The sequence below is a fragment of the Paramormyrops kingsleyae genome, chromosome 6 (assembly GCF_048594095.1).
Source record: "Paramormyrops kingsleyae isolate MSU_618 chromosome 6, PKINGS_0.4, whole genome shotgun sequence".
Lineage (NCBI taxonomy): Eukaryota > Metazoa > Chordata > Actinopteri > Osteoglossiformes > Mormyridae > Paramormyrops > Paramormyrops kingsleyae.
In genome coordinates, this window is record NC_132802.1 from 4,306,229 (window position 1) to 4,324,656 (window position 18,428).

The window sequence follows — 18,428 nt, forward strand, 5'->3', positions numbered from 1 at the left end:
GTGCCTGTAACTTAGCAAAATCCCTAGATTCAACACTGGGATTAGTCCATGTTAGTGACAGTAGGAAAGATCCCCTCCTCCCAGATCACAATCTGAGCTACAAAGCAACCAAAGGGAAATAGGTTCTAAATTTCTGATTTCTCCCATTACTGGTTGATGGTAGAGGAAGATCAAGGTATGCTGTACTAGAATGACTGACCCCTGCACTGGGATTAGTGGGTGGAGCAAGATTGGGGTTTATGCACATACCTGGAGGTTTTCTTCTTCATGGAATGTTTTGAATTACAAACTACAACAACTCTTCGGGCCACAACATGCAGACCACCTGGTTTGGTGTCTCACTGTGATTGGTTATATGCTGTGACATCATCTTGGCTGTCTTGCTAAGAGATGCCTTACGGGGGTACGTATAACTTACGGCATAAACTCATTTCATTACACAGAAGTACAGTGTTTGATTGTGTACATGACAAATAAAACTTGAAATGCAGATGAAAAAGGGGAAAAAAGCCACAGCTATGTGTAGCCATTTGAGAACCAATAAGAGATCAAACTTCCAGTTCGTTAAACATTACACATTCCTTCATACAGACAAGGCCCATCCTGTCGTCGATGTCAGAACAGGGCATTAGAATGACACCAGACTTTCTTCCTCAAACTACAGACTGTGAACAATGAAATGGCTGGGCGCAGTCATAAATGCGACATGGACCATTTTTGCCAGTGACGCATGCAGTGTTCCCTTTTGTTCCAGGTGTCCAAAAATGTCTGGTTTGTGCAAAACCAAAATCCAGGAAAATAATCATCAGGAAAAAGGAAAAACATCCAGGGAAAACATGCAAAACAATAGGAAAATAAAAAAATACTGTTGGCCACTGATGTTTGTTCTTTTATCACACGCCTTTGAAAATGAATAAAAACAACAGACAAACGTAGAGACAAAGAGCGGGTGGGTGTTTCATGGTGCCGGTATTGTCTGCTGATCAGATATGATGCAAGGCGACCTTTCGGGGTTCATCAAACTGTACTAGCATCTGCGCAGAAGAGCTTATGGAAAGTTTTGGCGACTTATCTCAACACAATGCTAATCATGTATTTTAAAAATGGTCTTTGCTCTTCATGGGCCACAGACGACTCACTCAAAGCTTTTAATCAGTATTGAAGGCTTCCATGGAATGTTGTTGACCTTGTGGCTGGTTTAATTTTTAAATAAATTCATAATTCATGAATTATTCTCCACACAGTGCCATATAGAGTCTTAGAATCAAACTCACTCAATTCCAAAAGAAAATTCTAATAAAATAAACAGGTAACGACAGACAAAAATGGCAATAGAAGAGATGACTTTTCAGATTTGTTAGTAGCAGTAATTCCGCATGACAATGAACAATATCGAAGGCTTCGACGGCTGGGCATTTTTCCATTGTCCCATGTTATACTGGTATGGTCTGCAAGAACTTTCCATGTTATCGTTGTTTTACACCAAGCTGTAAGACTGCATTGAAGGCGCAGCAATAATATCAGCTGCTGATCGACGCGGAGAGGAGTAAAAACGTATCTGGGTAGCTGTAGCAGTGTGTCGCTTAGGAGAACAGGAAGTAAGATCCAGAGAATTCTAAGAAAGGCTACTGTCTGCTTCATACCCTGGTCTGTTCAGGCAGCCATCTTTATTTTGGTGAGTTAATAGCACAGAATGACAAACTGTCTAGCTGCAGCTTTTTATTGCTTCTCATCTCCTGCCCATCATGTCCTAATGAGGGACCAGCGTACGCAGGCCTGCACACAGGTGCAAGTCCAATCGGAAAGACAGAGGAGCCAAAGCAGGCATCAGCGCCCACATTACCAAAGCAGGCATCAGCGCCCACATTACCAAAGCAGGCATCAGCGCCCACATTACCAAAGCAGGCATCAGCGCCCACATTACCAAAGCAGGCATCAGAGCCCACATTACCAAAGCAGGCATCAGCGCCCACATTACCAAAGCAGGCATCAGCGCCCACATTACCAAAGCAGGCATCAGCGCCCACATTACCAAAGCAGGCATCAGCGCCCACATTACCAAAGCAGGCATCAGCGCCCACATTACCAAAGCAGGCATCAGCGCCCACATTACCAAAGCAGGCATCAGCGCCCACATTACCAAAGCAGGCATCAGCGCCCACATTACCAAAGCAGGCATCAGCGCCCACATTACCAAAGCAGGCATCAGCGCCCACATTACCAAAGCAGGCATCAGCGCCCACATTACCAAAGCAGGCATCAGCGCCCACATTACCAAAGCAGGCATCAGCGCCCACATTACCAAAGCAGGCATCAGAGCCCACATTACCAAAGCAGGCATCAGCGCCCACATTACCAAAGCAGGCATCAGCGCCCACATTACCAAAGCAGGCATCAGCGCCCACATTACCAAAGCAGGCATCAGCGCCCACATTACCAAAGCAGGCATCAGCGCCCACATTACCAAAGCAGGCATCAGCGCCCACATTACCAAAGCAGGCATCAGCGCCCACATTACCAAAGCAGACATCAGCGCCCACATTACCAAAGCAGGCATCAGCGCCCACATTACCAAAGCAGGCATCAGCGCCCACATTACCAAAGCAGGCATCAGCGCCCACATTACCAAAGCAGGCATCAGCGCCCACATTACCAAAGCAGGCATCAGCGCCCACATTACCAAAGCAGGCATCAGCGCCCACATTACCAAAGCAGGCATCAGCGCCCACATTACCAAAGCAGGCATCAGCGCCCACATTACCAAAGCAGGCATCAGCGCCCACATTACCAAAGCAGGCATCAGCGCCCACATTACCAAAGCAGGCATCAGCGCCCACATTACCAAAGCAGGCATCAGCGCCCACATTACCAAAGCAGGCATCAGGGATTTAAATACAGAGAAATTCAACATGCTGTGCAGGGGAGTAGCGAGGGTTTTAAATGCCACCTGGATGTGGACAAACGTCAGCAGATTTCTCTGTGTCGTGTTGGATCAGGGTGGGCAGGGGGGCTGCTAATGTCTCTCAGGTAGGTGAGAGTCATTCAGGACTGACTTGGCCTGTGATGGACGTACTCGTATACAAGAGGCGGAGCCATCTGAACAACTTCAAAGCAACACTCGGTTCAAACAAGACCTGCTGTGAGATAACCCTGCATTCACATTCACATTCATTTACAGTACATTTTGCAGCCATGCAATACTTTCCATGACATTTTTTGCATTGTTACTGCTTGTTATTTTTTTATTATTATTTATTATTGCTGCTTATGTTTACCATCTAAACTTGTGTGATATTAATCTCCAATTTCCTTCTTGATTAATACAATATCTGTCTGTCTGTCTATCTGTAACTCTGAATTTTCTTTTCAGTGCAAAACCATGCATGTTTACCTATATGCTAAAATTAAACCAACATAGTCATATTTTAATGTCTAAATTAAAAACATTTTAGACATTTGTTTTTGCGCATTATTGTTACAAAGTTAACTTTTTGTTGTCTCAGGTCTGAATCCTAAGCCCACTGTGTTATGTTGGTTACATCCTGTCATACAAATGCACAAAATGTAGAACTGGTGTCTCTAAATTTCCCAGTTTCCTTGTGCATGTGCACCCCTCTCTCTGTGATCCTGTACTGGATCAGACAGATGGATGAACATATGAGGACCTGTTATGTAATACGAATTGACAGTGTTTCCCAATCTGGTCCTCAGGGACTTGCAAACATCCAGCTTTTTGTTGCCTCCCAGCTCCCAACCGGGACTAAAAATGTGGACCGTCTGGCAGGGGACTGGGAAGGAGCAAAAATGTGGACTGTCTGGCAGGGGACTGGGAAGGAGCAAAAATGTGGACTGTCTGGCAGGGGACTGGGAAGGAGCAGAAATGTGGACCGTCTGGCAGGGAACTGGGAAGGAGCAGAAATGTGGACTGTCTGGCAGGGGACTGGGAAGGAGCAAAAATGTGGACTGTCTGGCAGGGGACTGGGAAGGAGCAGAAATGTGGACCGTCTGGCAGGGGACTGGGAAGGAGCAGAAATGTGGACCGTCTGGCAGGGAACTGAGAAGGAGCAGAAATGTGGACCGTATGCGTATCCCCGAGGACCGGGTTGGGAAACACTGCCTGCTGACACAACAAATAGTAACAGATTTTTATGACCATGCAGTTTTCGGCCAGATTGCGAAGTGTGTTGGTGAAAGTGGGTGAAAGAGAACCAGCCCCTTATTCCCACTGGGGGCAGGAGGACTGCAGCACTGGCCTGTGACACGCTCAAACCCCCACCATACACACCATGCCCCCCCACTGCCTCTCTGACCTCCTTATTGGGGCTGGCAACTCGACAAACTTTGTGATAGGGGGGAGGGGGAGATTGTTATTGGATGTGAAAGAACATAAAGATGGCTCTGAAACACTGCACTATTCTTCCAGCCGGGCTCCGCTCACTGGCAGATCAGCAGGCCTGGCCTGGTAATACCAACTGGCAGGACGTGCAATAAATGGGTGATGGACTGGGCTTGGGTTCAGCTAATCTCACTGCAATGCAGCACAAACCTAGCAGGCAGAGAGCAAGGAAAGGGAACAGCACAAAGGACCATCTTCCAAACTAGCACGTCTGTCCCATCACCTTATCAAATGCTCATCAGAATAATCAACAAATGAGTCTAAATGTTCCAGAACAATTTCAATTTCAATTTCAAAAAACTTTATTTGTCCCCGAGGGGCAATTTAAAAGGCATAGAGGAGCAACGCACACAAATAACAGTAGTAACATTAAACGCAACCGATGACACACAGACACACAATAAACTATGAACATAATAAATGACTTAAAGTACAGAGGCAATAGTATGCATGATGATGAAAGTGGGGGAAAAAAAAATAAAAAAATTGAGAGACTCAGATCTGAGGAGGTCTGTATTGTAGGGGGGAGGGGCAGATGGGAGTGTGAGGTGATAATGGTGGGTTTGGGGGGGTGTCAGGAGTTCAAAAGAAGGACAGCTTTAGGAACAAACGACACCTCCCCTCTGTCTCAGCTGAACGGCGCACCGAAAAGGCCGAGAGACTCTATCAAATATGAGAACTAACGGAGACTGACAGACAGAACTGGGTTGGATGGATGTACAGTATACACGGGCTCACAGAAAGTTTTCAGATGCTTGCTTAATTCTCTAATGTTGAAAATTTACTGGTTTCATAACAAAAGTCCATTGACAAGCAGTGTTTAACATACCTGCATGTATTTTCCACACAGACATTTTCTTTTTATTAAGCGTCATAATTTTTTTTAACTGACTCATTCAGTTCTGTTCTTGCCATTTTTTTTTTTCAAATTGCCATTGTAGTGACTGGCTCCCAGGACATTAAACACAAATGTTTGGTGTTTTATGTTATGGCAAAGGTGGTACTAATTTAAAAACATCCATTGATGTTTGTCAACGAACCTCAGAACAGCTATTTTAGAACTATAATTTGAGTTTCAGTTTATTAGTATTTGAAATGGATGTTTTAATTTAAAATCATTTGTTTCTGATGTGATATATCCATCTATTTTCTGCAGCTGCTTATCCTATTCAGGGTTGGGAGTGTCCAGAGGCTCAAAGCAGAGAATAACCCAGAATGCAGCACCCACCCATCACAGAGCACATTTACACCTATGGCCAATTTGGGAACTCCAATTAACCTTTGCATGTTTCTGGGCTGTGGAGGGAACCCAGAGCACCCAGAGAAAACTACACAATGACACGGGTCAACCATGCAAATTACCCACACATGGTGGCGACTCAAGCCCTGGTCTCAGAAGCATGAGGCAAAAATGCTAACCACTGTGCCACCATGCCACCCAATATAATATGGATATTTTTTTGTAAACAAATGAATAAAGTAATGATTTTTGTTATAAAATCCAATAAATTTGCAATAATTTCATTGAGTTTAGGGTATCATTTTACAATAAGGCTCTATTTTGCCACTTGTCAATGGTAGAAACTCATTAATAAAAAGAAAACAGTGTTATAACTTGTTTAAAATTGCCTATTAATAATTTACAAAGTGTTACATCCTAATTAACAAACAGATTATAAACCATTCATAAACCCTTTATATGGGTAGCCTTATTGTAAAATGGCACAGAATTTAGTAAACATCCCAAGACTTTCTGTGAGCATTGTATCAACTTTGAAACTAGTTTGCCACACTTGCTAACTATTTATTTGTTTCTTTGGGTTTTAGTTATTTAAAAAAAAGTATTTTATTTTTGTTATTTTATTTATTTTTGCCTTTTAAATGTGATTTGAATGTCTTATTTAAATGTGTTATTCTTCCTTTATAAAGCACTCTGAATTGCCTTGCGTCTGAATTGTGCTATATAAATAAACTTGCCTTGCCTTGTATGTTGCTTTAGATAAAAAGAAATGAATCTGCAAAATTAAGTAGATGTATATGGTTGTTTACTAGGGCTGAATAAACGACAAAAAGTACATCATCCTACCAATAACTAACAAAAGTATATAAAGGAAAGTCTCAAAACTGTTGCGGTTTGTGTCATATTCGGTAGAAACAGACACAATTCACTGACCGTATACGGAACTGTTTCCCTCTTCGTCTCTCATGTGTCAACAAGCCGGGGCACGTTACCCAGCAGCTGAGCAAATCAGGACCTTCGTGCACATGATGTCATCACATGTGCAGTTTTGGGGAAAGTCTTTTATGTATTTTAAAAATACAATAATACAGAACACAAAAGTATTCTGACATAAATTACTCATCATTTCTATCAAGTTAATCAACTGCAAATTACAAAATATTATTTTGCGTTTTAAATAGGCCAAAATATTTTATATGTATGAGAAATATGTTCAAGCTAGCCAGTACAAAGAATGTGCTTTGGTTCCTTAAAAATTTATTTTTAATTGCAGACCCGTACCGCAATATACAGATCAGTTCAAATAAAATCCTGCAAAATATTACTGAGTAATATGGAAATGTGTGATATATGAAATTAGTATCCACTAAATTGTATTCAAAACTCCCAGCTACACATATTAATAATAACCTGTCAATAAAGGCAATGACTTATAAGGACTACAAAGGCGGATATATTTCATACCCCAACAGCAATTTATATAATATCCAAGTACTATAGTTACAGTAGTACGGTTTGTAGTCATTGGCTCCCAAAGGGATACTAAGCACAAATTTTCGGTGCTTTATGTTATTGCAAAGGTGTTACTAATTAAACATCACCAATAAAGCTTGTCAATTAACTTAAACTCAGAACAGCTCTTTTAGAACAATAATTTATGGTTCAACCTACAGCTGATCCCTTGGGGGTAATTCTCATTTCCCTCCCCCAACTTGCCCTCTGAAGGTGAGATCAAGCTGGCAGGGAAGGGCAACCACCCACAGCGGCACCCAGGGAGCTGGGGGTTAAGGGCCTTGCTCAAGGACCTGCAGATGTGCTGAGGCTAGGTTTGAACCAGTGGCCTTCTGATCACAGGCACAGAGGCTTAGCCCACTGAGCCACACGCTGCCCCCAAGGATCTGAAAATTAGTACTTGAAATTGATGTTTTATTTAAAAATTTGCAGTTGTTTCTAATAGGATATATCCATCCATCCATTTTCTGAAACCACTTATCCTATTGAGGCTCACGGGGGGTCTGGAGCTAATCCTGGAGCACCAATCCATCACAGAGCACACTCACACACCATTCACTCACACACCATACACTCACACACCATTCACTCACACACCATTCACTCACAAACCATACACTCACACACCATACACTCACAAACCATTCACCATATATTTCCGGTTGTTTGACTCTTGTTTTGATTGTCACCAGTTTTAACAGCTAGATACTAACTGAACCGGAACTTTGGACTTGAGGTTCAGATCTTTAGCTATTAAGCTTTCCATCTATACATTTAGTGAGAGAGATTACGTAGTTCTGAGTTAATGAAATAGGGCCAGTACCATTATTATTGAAAAAAATAATTCTGTTTAATACCGCCATGCATTTGCACCGCGGCGCAGAGGGAGCCAGTCCTCCTTGCAGCAGGAGGACCATGACGTGCACTGATTCAGACAAAGTCAATTTGGTTTAAGTCGACACCCCTTCATAAGACGGTGCCCTAGGCTGCTGTCTAATGGGTCGGCTGCTACCGATGACACTTATTCAGAGTATGAAACAAAGAATGCCTAAGATATACAGTGATGTGGAATAAGCCACTTGTGCTGCATCTGGTTGAATCCAGCACACTCATTCAAGGATTTACAGTGTAGCAATGCCCCCTACTGGGGAAAAGGGGGCGATCATTCCCCAGATGAGAGGCTGCAATCAAACAACCCACGTTATTTGTGAAGCCAACCTGAGACTAAATTACAAAAATAATAACTGAAAATAATTAATTAGTGAGAATTTGTTTGAACTGCTATCCATCCATCCATCCTCTCTATTAACCATCATCTGCTCCAGGCCTGTTTTCATTTTCATTTTGGATGACATTTGTATTCATTTTTTTAACATGCAAAGCCCGAGTCAAGGTAAAGCTGACTAAGCTCCTGATCTTTTCAATAGCTAGAAGCTCCCCTGACCTGGAAGAAACCTACTGCTCAGTGTAGCCGTCTGCCAGCAGAATCAAATGCAGATTTTAAAATTTTTTTCCAGAGTTGTACCACATTTTATTGCAGTTTTGGTAATAAAAAAATAAGAAGTAGAGTCAGGCCTCACAAATACATGCAAATATTTGCCTTTGTGGTAAATGAAGCATTAAAAGCTGTAAGGTAATTTAACCTCCCAACAGGAAGGCTGAAAAGCCTGAGTGTATCTTAACATACTGTTGTGGCTTGAACCTCTGAGACTATCTTACTGTGGGCCTGTCCCTCCGATAGCAGAAGCCAAGGTGCTGACATTACGCACGTCGCAGGCAGAGACACAGTCCTTGAGCTCAGCTCGGCTGTCTGGAGGACTTTTCACAGAAAAAGGCGGGAAGCTTTTAGACCTGCCTTTAGTCACGTACACTATATGGACAGAAGTACTGGGACACCTGGCCATTACACCCACAGGAAATTTTTTGACATCACATTCTAAATCCATAGACATCAGTATGGAACATCCCATTGTAAATCTACGGGCATCAATATGGAATTGGTCTCTCTTTGCAGCTATTACAACTGACACTCATCTGCGAAGGGTTTCCACAGGACACGTTTCCACTGCTCCAGAGTCCAGTGGCAGTGTGCTTTACACCACTGCATCCGTCGCTTGGCACTGCGCTTGGTGGTGTGAGGCTTGCATGCAGCTGCTTTCCATGAAGCTCCCAGTGCACAGTTTTTGTGCTGGAGTTAATGCCAGAGGAAGCTTGGAACCCTGCAGTTATTCAGTCAACAGAGCGTTGGCGATTTTCATGCACTATGTGCCGCAGAACTCAGTGACCCGCTCTGCTACTTCATGGCTGAGTTTCTGTTGTTCCTAAATGCTTCCACTTTGCAAAAATACCACTTACAGTTGCCCAGGGAATATCTAGTAGAAAAGAATTTTCACAAACTGACTTATTGCGAGGGTGGCATCCTATGACAGCACCACGCTTGAATTCACTGAGCTCTTCAGAATGACCCATTCTTTCACAAACCTGAGTGCATGGCTAAGTGCTTGAATGAGTTTGAGTGAAACACCTGAATTCAACGAATAAGAGGTGTGTCAACACTTTTGTCCATACAGTGTATATTAATTAATTCGGGATGTGATTTTCATTCATACACACACTAGATCAGGGCTCTCCCACAGGGCCTGTGTCTGGACTGAAATACAATTTAAATCTGGCTGCCCTGTATCGTCCCCACTGTGACCCTGGTTGGGGGGGGGGGGGTATTTACATAGCTTATTCCTGCAGATTGAAAGTGGCAACCCTAGCAGATATTAATCCTGCGGGGGGATCTTGGGTTTCTGGATTGGTGACACACAAGGTCGCCCTGCCTGGCCTCCTTGGAGCTGTGGGCATGTGGTAGACTTGAGCTTTAGATGGACAGATTGTAGGCCTCTGTGGTCCTGTCGGCCTCACAAAAGCAGCCTGTATGTCCTTCGTGTTCATACCAGTCTCAGACGGATGTAGCACAGGTCTCGGTGGGACCCTGCAGATTCAGCCCCAACACGCCTCCCTTCCTGTAGCTTCCAGATCCTAACCTGAAATACCCTCATGAGATGATACCCAAGAAGAATTAAGTCATTTTCGACACTCTGATTCCTTTTCGTTTACATGAGTTAAGTAGTGAGTAACTGTAGCCTGTTATACCTAGATATGCTGCACAAATGACAGGGATCTTTATTGTCCATGTGACTAACAGAGGGACACCATACTCGTCAGAGGATCCCTCAGTCTCCTGCCCAACATATGTCAAGTCACTTTATTGTCACACATGAAATGAAATTCACCAGAGCACCAGACAGTTAGAACAGCTGAACGATAAACACCAGCCAAATACTGGGTGGGTAAACCCAGGCCTCAGCACATCTGCGGGTCCTTCAGCGAGACCCCCAACCCCCAGCTCTCTGGGTGCTGGGCTGCAGACCCCAATGGCATGAGTTCTCTCATCAGTTTCTTTTTAAATGAAGATCCCTCCTTTTAACCACATTACCAAAGATTTCGCTTCTACCTTGAAATGAGATTACGTCATTGGGAGAAATTCCCATTTTGTATGTCTGTTTTCCAGTTTCCTACAGGCAGAAAGTCTCAGTTTAACCACCAGTGTATGGAGGACAACAATTTTAATTAAATCATAGCATCAGTTTGGGGCAAATACAAGCTCACAGGTTCTGATTTCTACGTAACTTATTGCCCGTCAGTCATTGACTTTCCATTCGGTACGATCTGAGAAGAACAAACCAAATACAAACTTCGTTAATGTAGTACAGAGCAGAAGGAAATAATGAGACATTTGCAGTCAGAACTCATTAGCTGTTACACATTGCATTAGGTGTGCCTATTAGATTATGGGTTTGCATCAATTGTTGACAGAATAAAGCACAATTTAACAAACAATAAGTGAGTCACGAGACATGCATGTTGATATTGTCTGAGACACCAAGCAGAAATTCAGGACCTGATGAATATGCTTTTCAGTGCACGTTTGATGTATGCCACGTCGCTGATATGCCCGTACGCCACGTCGATGATATGCCCGTACGCCACGTCGCTGATATGCCCGTACGCCACGTCGCTGATATGCCCGTACGCCACGTCGCAGTTATGCCCGTACGCCACGTCGCTGATATGCCCGTACGCCACGTCGCAGATATGCCCGTACGCCACGTCGCTGATATGCCCGTACGCCACGTCGCTGATATGCCCGTACGCCACGTCGCTGATATGCCCGTACGCCACGTCGCTGATATGCCCGTACGCCACGTCGCAGATATGCCCGTACGCCACGTCGCTGATATGCCCGTACGCCACGTCGCAGATATGCCCGTACGCCACGTCGCTGATATGCCAGTGCGCCACGTCGCTGATATGCCCGTGCGCCACGTCGCTGATATGCCCGTGCGCCACGTCGCTGATATGCCCGTGCGCCACGTCGCTGATATGCCCGTGCGCCACGTCCCTGATATGCCCGTGCGCCACGTCGCTGATATGCCCGTGCGCCACGTCGCTGATATGCCCGTGCGCCACGTCGCTGATATGCCCGTGCGCCACGTCGCTGATATGCCAGTGCGCCACGTCGCTGATATGCCCGTGCGCCACGTCGCTGATATGCCCGTGCGCCACGTCGCTGATATGCCCGTGCGCCACGTCGCTGATATGCCCGTGCGCCACGTCGCTGATATGCCCGTGCGCCACGTCGCTGATATGCCCGTGCGCCACGTCGCTGATATGCCCGTGCGCCACGGCGCTGATATGCCCGTGCGCCACGTCGCTGATATGCCCGTGCGCCACGGCGCTGATATGCCCGTACGCCACGTCCCGGATATGCCCGTACCCCACGTCGCTGATATGCCCGTACGCCACGTCGCTGATATGCCCGTACGCCACGTCGCTGATATGCCCGTACGCCACGTCGCTGATATGCCCGTACGCCACGTCGCTGATATGCCCGTACGCCACGTCGCTGATATGCCCGTACGCCACGTCGCTGATATGCCCGTACGCCACGTCGCTGATATGCCCGTACGCCACGTCCCTGATATGCCCGTACGCCACGTCCCTGATATGCCCGTACGCCACGTCGCGGATATGCCCGTACGCCACGTCGCTGATATGCCCGTACGCCACGTCGCTGATATGCCCGTACGCCACGTCGCTGATATGCCCGTACGCCACGTCGCTGATATGCCCGTACGCCACGTCGCTGATATGCCCGTACGCCACGTCGCTGATATGCCCGTACGCCACGTCGCTGATATGCCCGTACGCCACGTCGCTGATATGCCCGTACGCCACGTCGCTGATATGCCCGTACGCCACGTCCCTGATATGCCCGTACGCCACGTCGCTGATATGCCCGTACGCCACGTCCCTGATATGCCCGTACGCCACGTCGCTGATATGCCCGTACGCCACGTCGCTGATATGCCCGTACGCCACGTCGCTGATATGCCCGTGCGCCACGTCGCTGATATGCCCGTGCGCCACGTCGCTGATATGCCCTGCGCCACGTCGCTGATATGCCCGTGCGCCACGTCGCTGATATGCCCGTGCGCCACGTCGCTGATATGCCCGTACGCCACGTCGCTGATATGCCCGTACGCCACGTCGCTGATATGCCCGTACGCCACCCGATAATCAGATTAGCCCAAAGGACATGCATGCAGACAGTACATTGCCATGCCCCTCCTTGTCCAGAGCTTAACCTGGAAGCTATAGGTGCAAGACAGGAAATTACCCAGGATGGGGCATTAACCCATCACAGAATAATAATAATAATAATAATAATAATAATAATAATAATAATAATAATAATAATAATAATACATGGATGCTTGAGACATCCTGCTGGGTATCTAGCGAATGAAATGAGCTGAGAGCGGGACAGTCTGCCTGAGACAGAGGCTGTGCGGTGGGAGGAGCTTCACCTGCGTGGCGCTGAGCCCCCTGAGCCCCCTGAGCCCCATGAGCCCCCTGAGCCCCCTCCCCAGGCTGGAGGCCTCAGTGGGCTAAAAAACGAAAGCGAACAAATAAAAACAGAGAAAAATGACCATTGTTTCGATAAGCAGTGCGTCATAGCACTGATAACCTCTGCACTATAACATATGTACAAGTAAGACAGTTCATCTGATTCAAGTTCAAAACAAGGATTTTCTGTGGATTATTTTCCAAATCCCAATTTCAGAAGCCTTTTCCTGTCTAGCCCCTTCCCACCAGCAGATGGCAGTGTTATGGGAACATAAACATCAAACTCTGCATGAAGTGACACGCTTGGCCTCAATGTGACCCAGACCACCAGACCAAAAAAAAAAACACAGAAAAATCTACCTCTTCCCACGCCCCCGTCACGCTTGAGACACAGTAGGGGTTCCCTTAGAATTCCGCTAGAAGGTTGTTATAGTTATTATAGTTGTTACTGTTATTTACAAACGGAATAAACTAGCTGTGCTACTGGATGGAGATTTAACTAAGAGCTAATACAGCTAATTAAACATCAGTATAACATCATTATAATGCAGCATGCGCTTGGTAGGAGGCAGCCTGAAAGTAACGGTGCTTAAGGACCAAGTCTGAATGGGAAAGACCCAGGAGAGGTACTGCTGCAGCACGCTAGAAAACAGGCCGGAGGACTCCAGCAAAAAGGTCACATGCCCAATAAATTTATGGCTAATGATTGTCACTTTGTGTGAAAGTGTCAACACAATGTCCTACCTACTAGGACAACTACTACTAGTAATAATAATAATAATAATAAATATTAACTGAACCTATTATTAGCACTATATACTATCTTAACAAATACTAAGAAATAAGTACAAGTGCTGCAAATGAAGGAAGACTAGCATTAAGTCTTTCGATGTTTACACATATCTCACACCAAACACGCTGATTATGCTTCTCAGAGAAGAATGCCCACAGAAGCCATCACATCCCTTCAGCTCCATAAATCTCCCAGAAGCAACTGCAATTACGCTTCTGACACTGAGACGAGATGCCAGTCATCCATCCATCCATCCATCCATCCATCCATCCATCTTCCAGCCTCTTATCCATTTTGTGTTATATACTTATGGCGCACATATGTAATGCACGTATGTACGTTTTTTTCTCGTCCAAATTCACAGCAAAGTTCTAAGTAAAACGTGGCATGCTTGTCAAGTGCACAAGCCGTGTATGTCTGGCCAACTCCCACTAGACAACTCTGACCGGCATCTCGAAAATCTGGCCCTTCTTTGAAGTGTGTCCCACCAAGCCGTCCACTTTGCCGGGTGATTTCCTTAAGGCCACTCTAAATCTACTCCACCAGCTCCCTCTGCTTCACCAACCTTGCTCAGCCCATAAACCGTATTATCCTAACTTAATATATCCCCCGTTATCTAAAGATCCTGCTCTGCCCCAAGTGACCATCAGCTTATCCAGCCCTCACACTGGGCTCCTGATTATATTATTTTAAGGAGAATGAGAATGGAATCGATGGAGGAAATGAGTCTTAGAAACTGACTGTGGGCGGGATCACCACAGGCAGCCAATCACCAGCCTCTTTAGCCCACTTTTAACCCTTCGGTTACTTTTCTGGTTCCCAATTAGTTACAATAAGTTCACCTACTATGGGGTTGGAGGACCCCTGTTACAACATTACGGAAGAAAAAAAAATGTTGTTCTTTCACTATTCAGTGCTCTATGTTTATACTGTTATTTTTTGCAGTTTGCTTTATTTTACTTTAATTTGGCCAATTGACTAATAACAAATTCCTTGTACTTGGACTGTACAGGGCAAATAAAGTTAATTCCGATTCCGATTCTGTGTTGCACCCATAGCATGTTTAATGGTTACTGGTGTGAATCCGCCCTTCTGCATGTCATTTCCAAATTACCTTTAGATGTTGAGAACATTTTGTACTGTTTAGATGTTTGTTTCGAGAAAAGCAGGCTTGGAATCATGACATTTCTGCCATGCTGGATGCATGTGCAGTTCACAGGCACTCCTTCCAATAAAAAATACAAAAAACCCCTTTAACCAACTGGTCTGTTGTCCTGTGTGGCTAATTATGACCGAATCCACTGCACTTCCCACACGCTGAAACAGCATGAGGAACTTATTATCTCAGAGGGAAACAGAAGAACTGCTTCTTTCAAATTCCTCACCACTGTGTGACCTGTTTAATTATCTCATTACCACAAAAGCACCTGTGTGTCCAAGACAATTATACCAATAATCCCACGGCAGCTTTTTTTTGTTGGAGAATTTTCTGCTTAACCCTTCGCTAGCCAGAGGTTGGTCCGGAAAAACTAATTAATAACACCGGAGCCAGTTAAAAATGATGCATAGCCGTAACTTGTTTTCCTGGTCAAAGGAAGGCCACACGGAGATTCTCTGCCCTCCACGTATGACATGTCAGCCCACGCTGGGGCATCAGAATATATTTACATGTATTGCGACTTCTACACGCTTCCATTACCAGTATGGTAATTGTGTTAACAACAAGGGTTTTCCAAAGACCAGCTATGCCCTCCCCCCCCCCCCCGACCCCTCCTCTCTTCAAACTATAGCTGCGGTCTGGCTATTACCGTTGAAATTTCCCTGATGATTGTCGGCCCCCTAGCCTATTGTCGATCCTAAAGACAATATTGAGATATACGTTTCAGTATACAATGGGTTCAATTTAAATTGCGGTTGACGAAAATATGGGTGTGATACATTGTAACTGTCACTACAGTAGATCATATCCTTGTAAGAAACAAAATACTGTCTCTGGGGATGGGAAGAAATTATAATTGTTGTTTTAATTAACATATATAACAGACAGAAAGGTCAAGGCATGTAATTTAACACTGTATTTTGAAACGAATATGAATTGGCAGGTTTTTCATACCTGTGACAAACATTTTTTTTTTTTTACTTCTGTTACTTAGGAAAATCTTAGATTTTTATATCCTGTCGATTATTGTCAAAGAGGCGAAAACCTACATAGGAAATAATTCAACTTAATCGGGTGTTAATCCTAATTGGCACAGAATTAAAACAGACACAGAAGAGGATTGCCACGCTGCGTGTCGGGCTTCTTAGGGTGGGTTGGCTGCGTTTCACGCCTGCACCCAGCCCCAAAGTCCTGGGGCGAGGATGCTCAGCATATGAGATATGTCTGGGACCATGCCAAAGTTTCCCTGTTGGCAGTGGGAAGGTGAGAGTGACGATGTGATCCTGTAACCTTTATGGTGCCGGTTTGCATCCCAGGAGGGCCCTTGTGTAGGAAGCTTATGTCCAGAGCTTAACTGGAATTCATCCATCGATCATCCATCTGATGGTGGGCTGCAGGCTGTCCCAGGCAACCTAAGGCAGTGTGGACCCCCACATGATCCACGTTTTTGCTCCCTGACTGGGAGGGAGCAAAAACGTGGATGGTTTGGGGGTCCCGAGGACTGGGTTGGGAACCACAACCCTAGGGTACAAGGCGCAGGAACACCCCACCCCTGATATGATGCCAGTCCATTGAAGGCTTAACTGGAATCACCCCAGTAAAACACCCATAAATGGGAAGGAATTGTAGGCATTTGTGCAAGCATCGGCAAATCCATTAAGATAAATGTTCAGTCACATGGCTGTTGTATTAGCTATTTAAAAATCTGCGCTATGTGACTGCAAGCTCTCGGGCCCCTCACCACGGAACAACATCGCTGAGATTTCTGCTACCTGTGTTTTTGTCTGCAAATATTTTCCGTCCTACTTAAAAAAATATTCCAGTGACTTTCTATTCCATAAACACTGCTTCTTCGACAGCATGTGTCATACAGTCTTAACTTAAAAACCTGCCTTTATGAAGAAACGGGAAAATATTTTATTTGAAGAAAAATTGCATGTTTAAATTTTGTAATGTTTTATTTGATAACTTGCTGTCTTCCCAAGAGAATAACATTATTTCATAATTTTCTATGGTTCTGTTTCTTATACCCAAAAGAAGACGGGAAGTCTGCCTTCTCTATTCTGTACAACATTCCAGTTTGAAGGCAAACGCCATAAAATTCCATTTAAGGGTTAAACCCCTCTTTGTTGCCATGGAGATTCTGATAGGCTCTCTTTACTACTGGCTTGACACAGAACAAGAGAGGAAGGGGAGTGTTTGAGGGGGAAGGGGAGTGTCAAATGACTGCCTTGAGAGGCCATTGGTCAGATGAGGTCACATGCTGCCTTTTGGAACGCTAATTCATTTACCATTTTTTTTTTCCCTCTTCCCCAGCTCCTCCTCCCGTCTATTCGAGAGACTGTGAGACAGGACAAGATCCAGAAATGGTGGAGGATAACAGGAAAGAAACAAACATTTAAGCTGAGGAGGAAGACAAGTCCCAGGCAAAAGGTATGTTAAGTTGGCTTTCTTTCTTTGTGTAAGTGGAGTGGTGCATGAGACCTCATTGCCGTGACTTTAGTTTTAGCTTGCCGCACGCGTCCGCATTAGTGTAGTTCTCCATGCATGCGGGACCCTTTGTAATGAGGGAAAATTTAGTGTCTCCCTGACAGAATAATGATGTTCAGTTCAGTCACATTTACCCACCTACGGCAAGTTATGTGAGGCCAAAGATGTAGACGAGAGATCTTTTTTATTCTCTCTTACACTTAATTATTTTAACGATGTCCTGACCCAGCTTACCCTGAAGATGCCAGAGAATCCTGCGCTGTCGCCTCTGTATGTCCTGTTTACCTTGCCTTCTGACGCGCATGCAAGTCTGCTTGCGTAAAAAAAGAACATTACAGCTGTTTCTCTCCAGAGGGCTCAGGGCTGGTGTCCACGGGGTCAGGCCCCAAGAGGGGGAACATTTATCTTGACAAGTGTGTCATGTCATTAATGGTAAGCAGTAGGCTTGTCCCACCTCCCCCCACGCCAACTGGCCCACAAAACCCCCACTCCGTCTTTCCGTTTCACTTAAATCAGCGCGCAATGCTTGAAACCAATACACGGCGGGCAGTGAGTTGGCCCAGAGGTCAGGAAGTTGTACCTGTGGTCAAAGGGTCGCCAGGTTAAGTTTCCACGCGGCGGCCTCTGTTGCACTTTGGATCACCGTGAGTTTGCACACTGTCCGTAGTCTGTTTACGTGCACCGGTTAGATGCGAACGTGTACGTGTCAGGAGAGGCGTCTCCCCCCTCCCTCAAGCATCATCGCTGTCTTCACATCTTGCAGACACTCATGTCTCGACAGCCCTAACAGCCGGACGGGAGGGGCAGGGGCGGGGGATGACCCCGTCCCCGTCTCAACCCGCAAACGCCAACCCAACGTCGCCGTGAGACCTGGATGCAC

General features: G+C 45.3%; 1 protein-coding gene across 1 annotated transcript in view; it reads left to right on the forward strand.

The window, feature by feature from the left end:
• The first annotated feature begins 17,373 nt into the window (after positions 1-17,373).
• Positions 17,374-18,428, forward strand: part of phc2a (polyhomeotic homolog 2a (Drosophila)) — a 46,908-nt gene continuing 45,853 nt past the window's right edge. The window contains exon 1 of the mRNA XM_023841625.2: positions 17,374-17,491. The gene's annotated coding sequence lies outside the window, so the exon portion shown is untranslated. The remainder of the gene's footprint in view (positions 17,492-18,428) is intronic.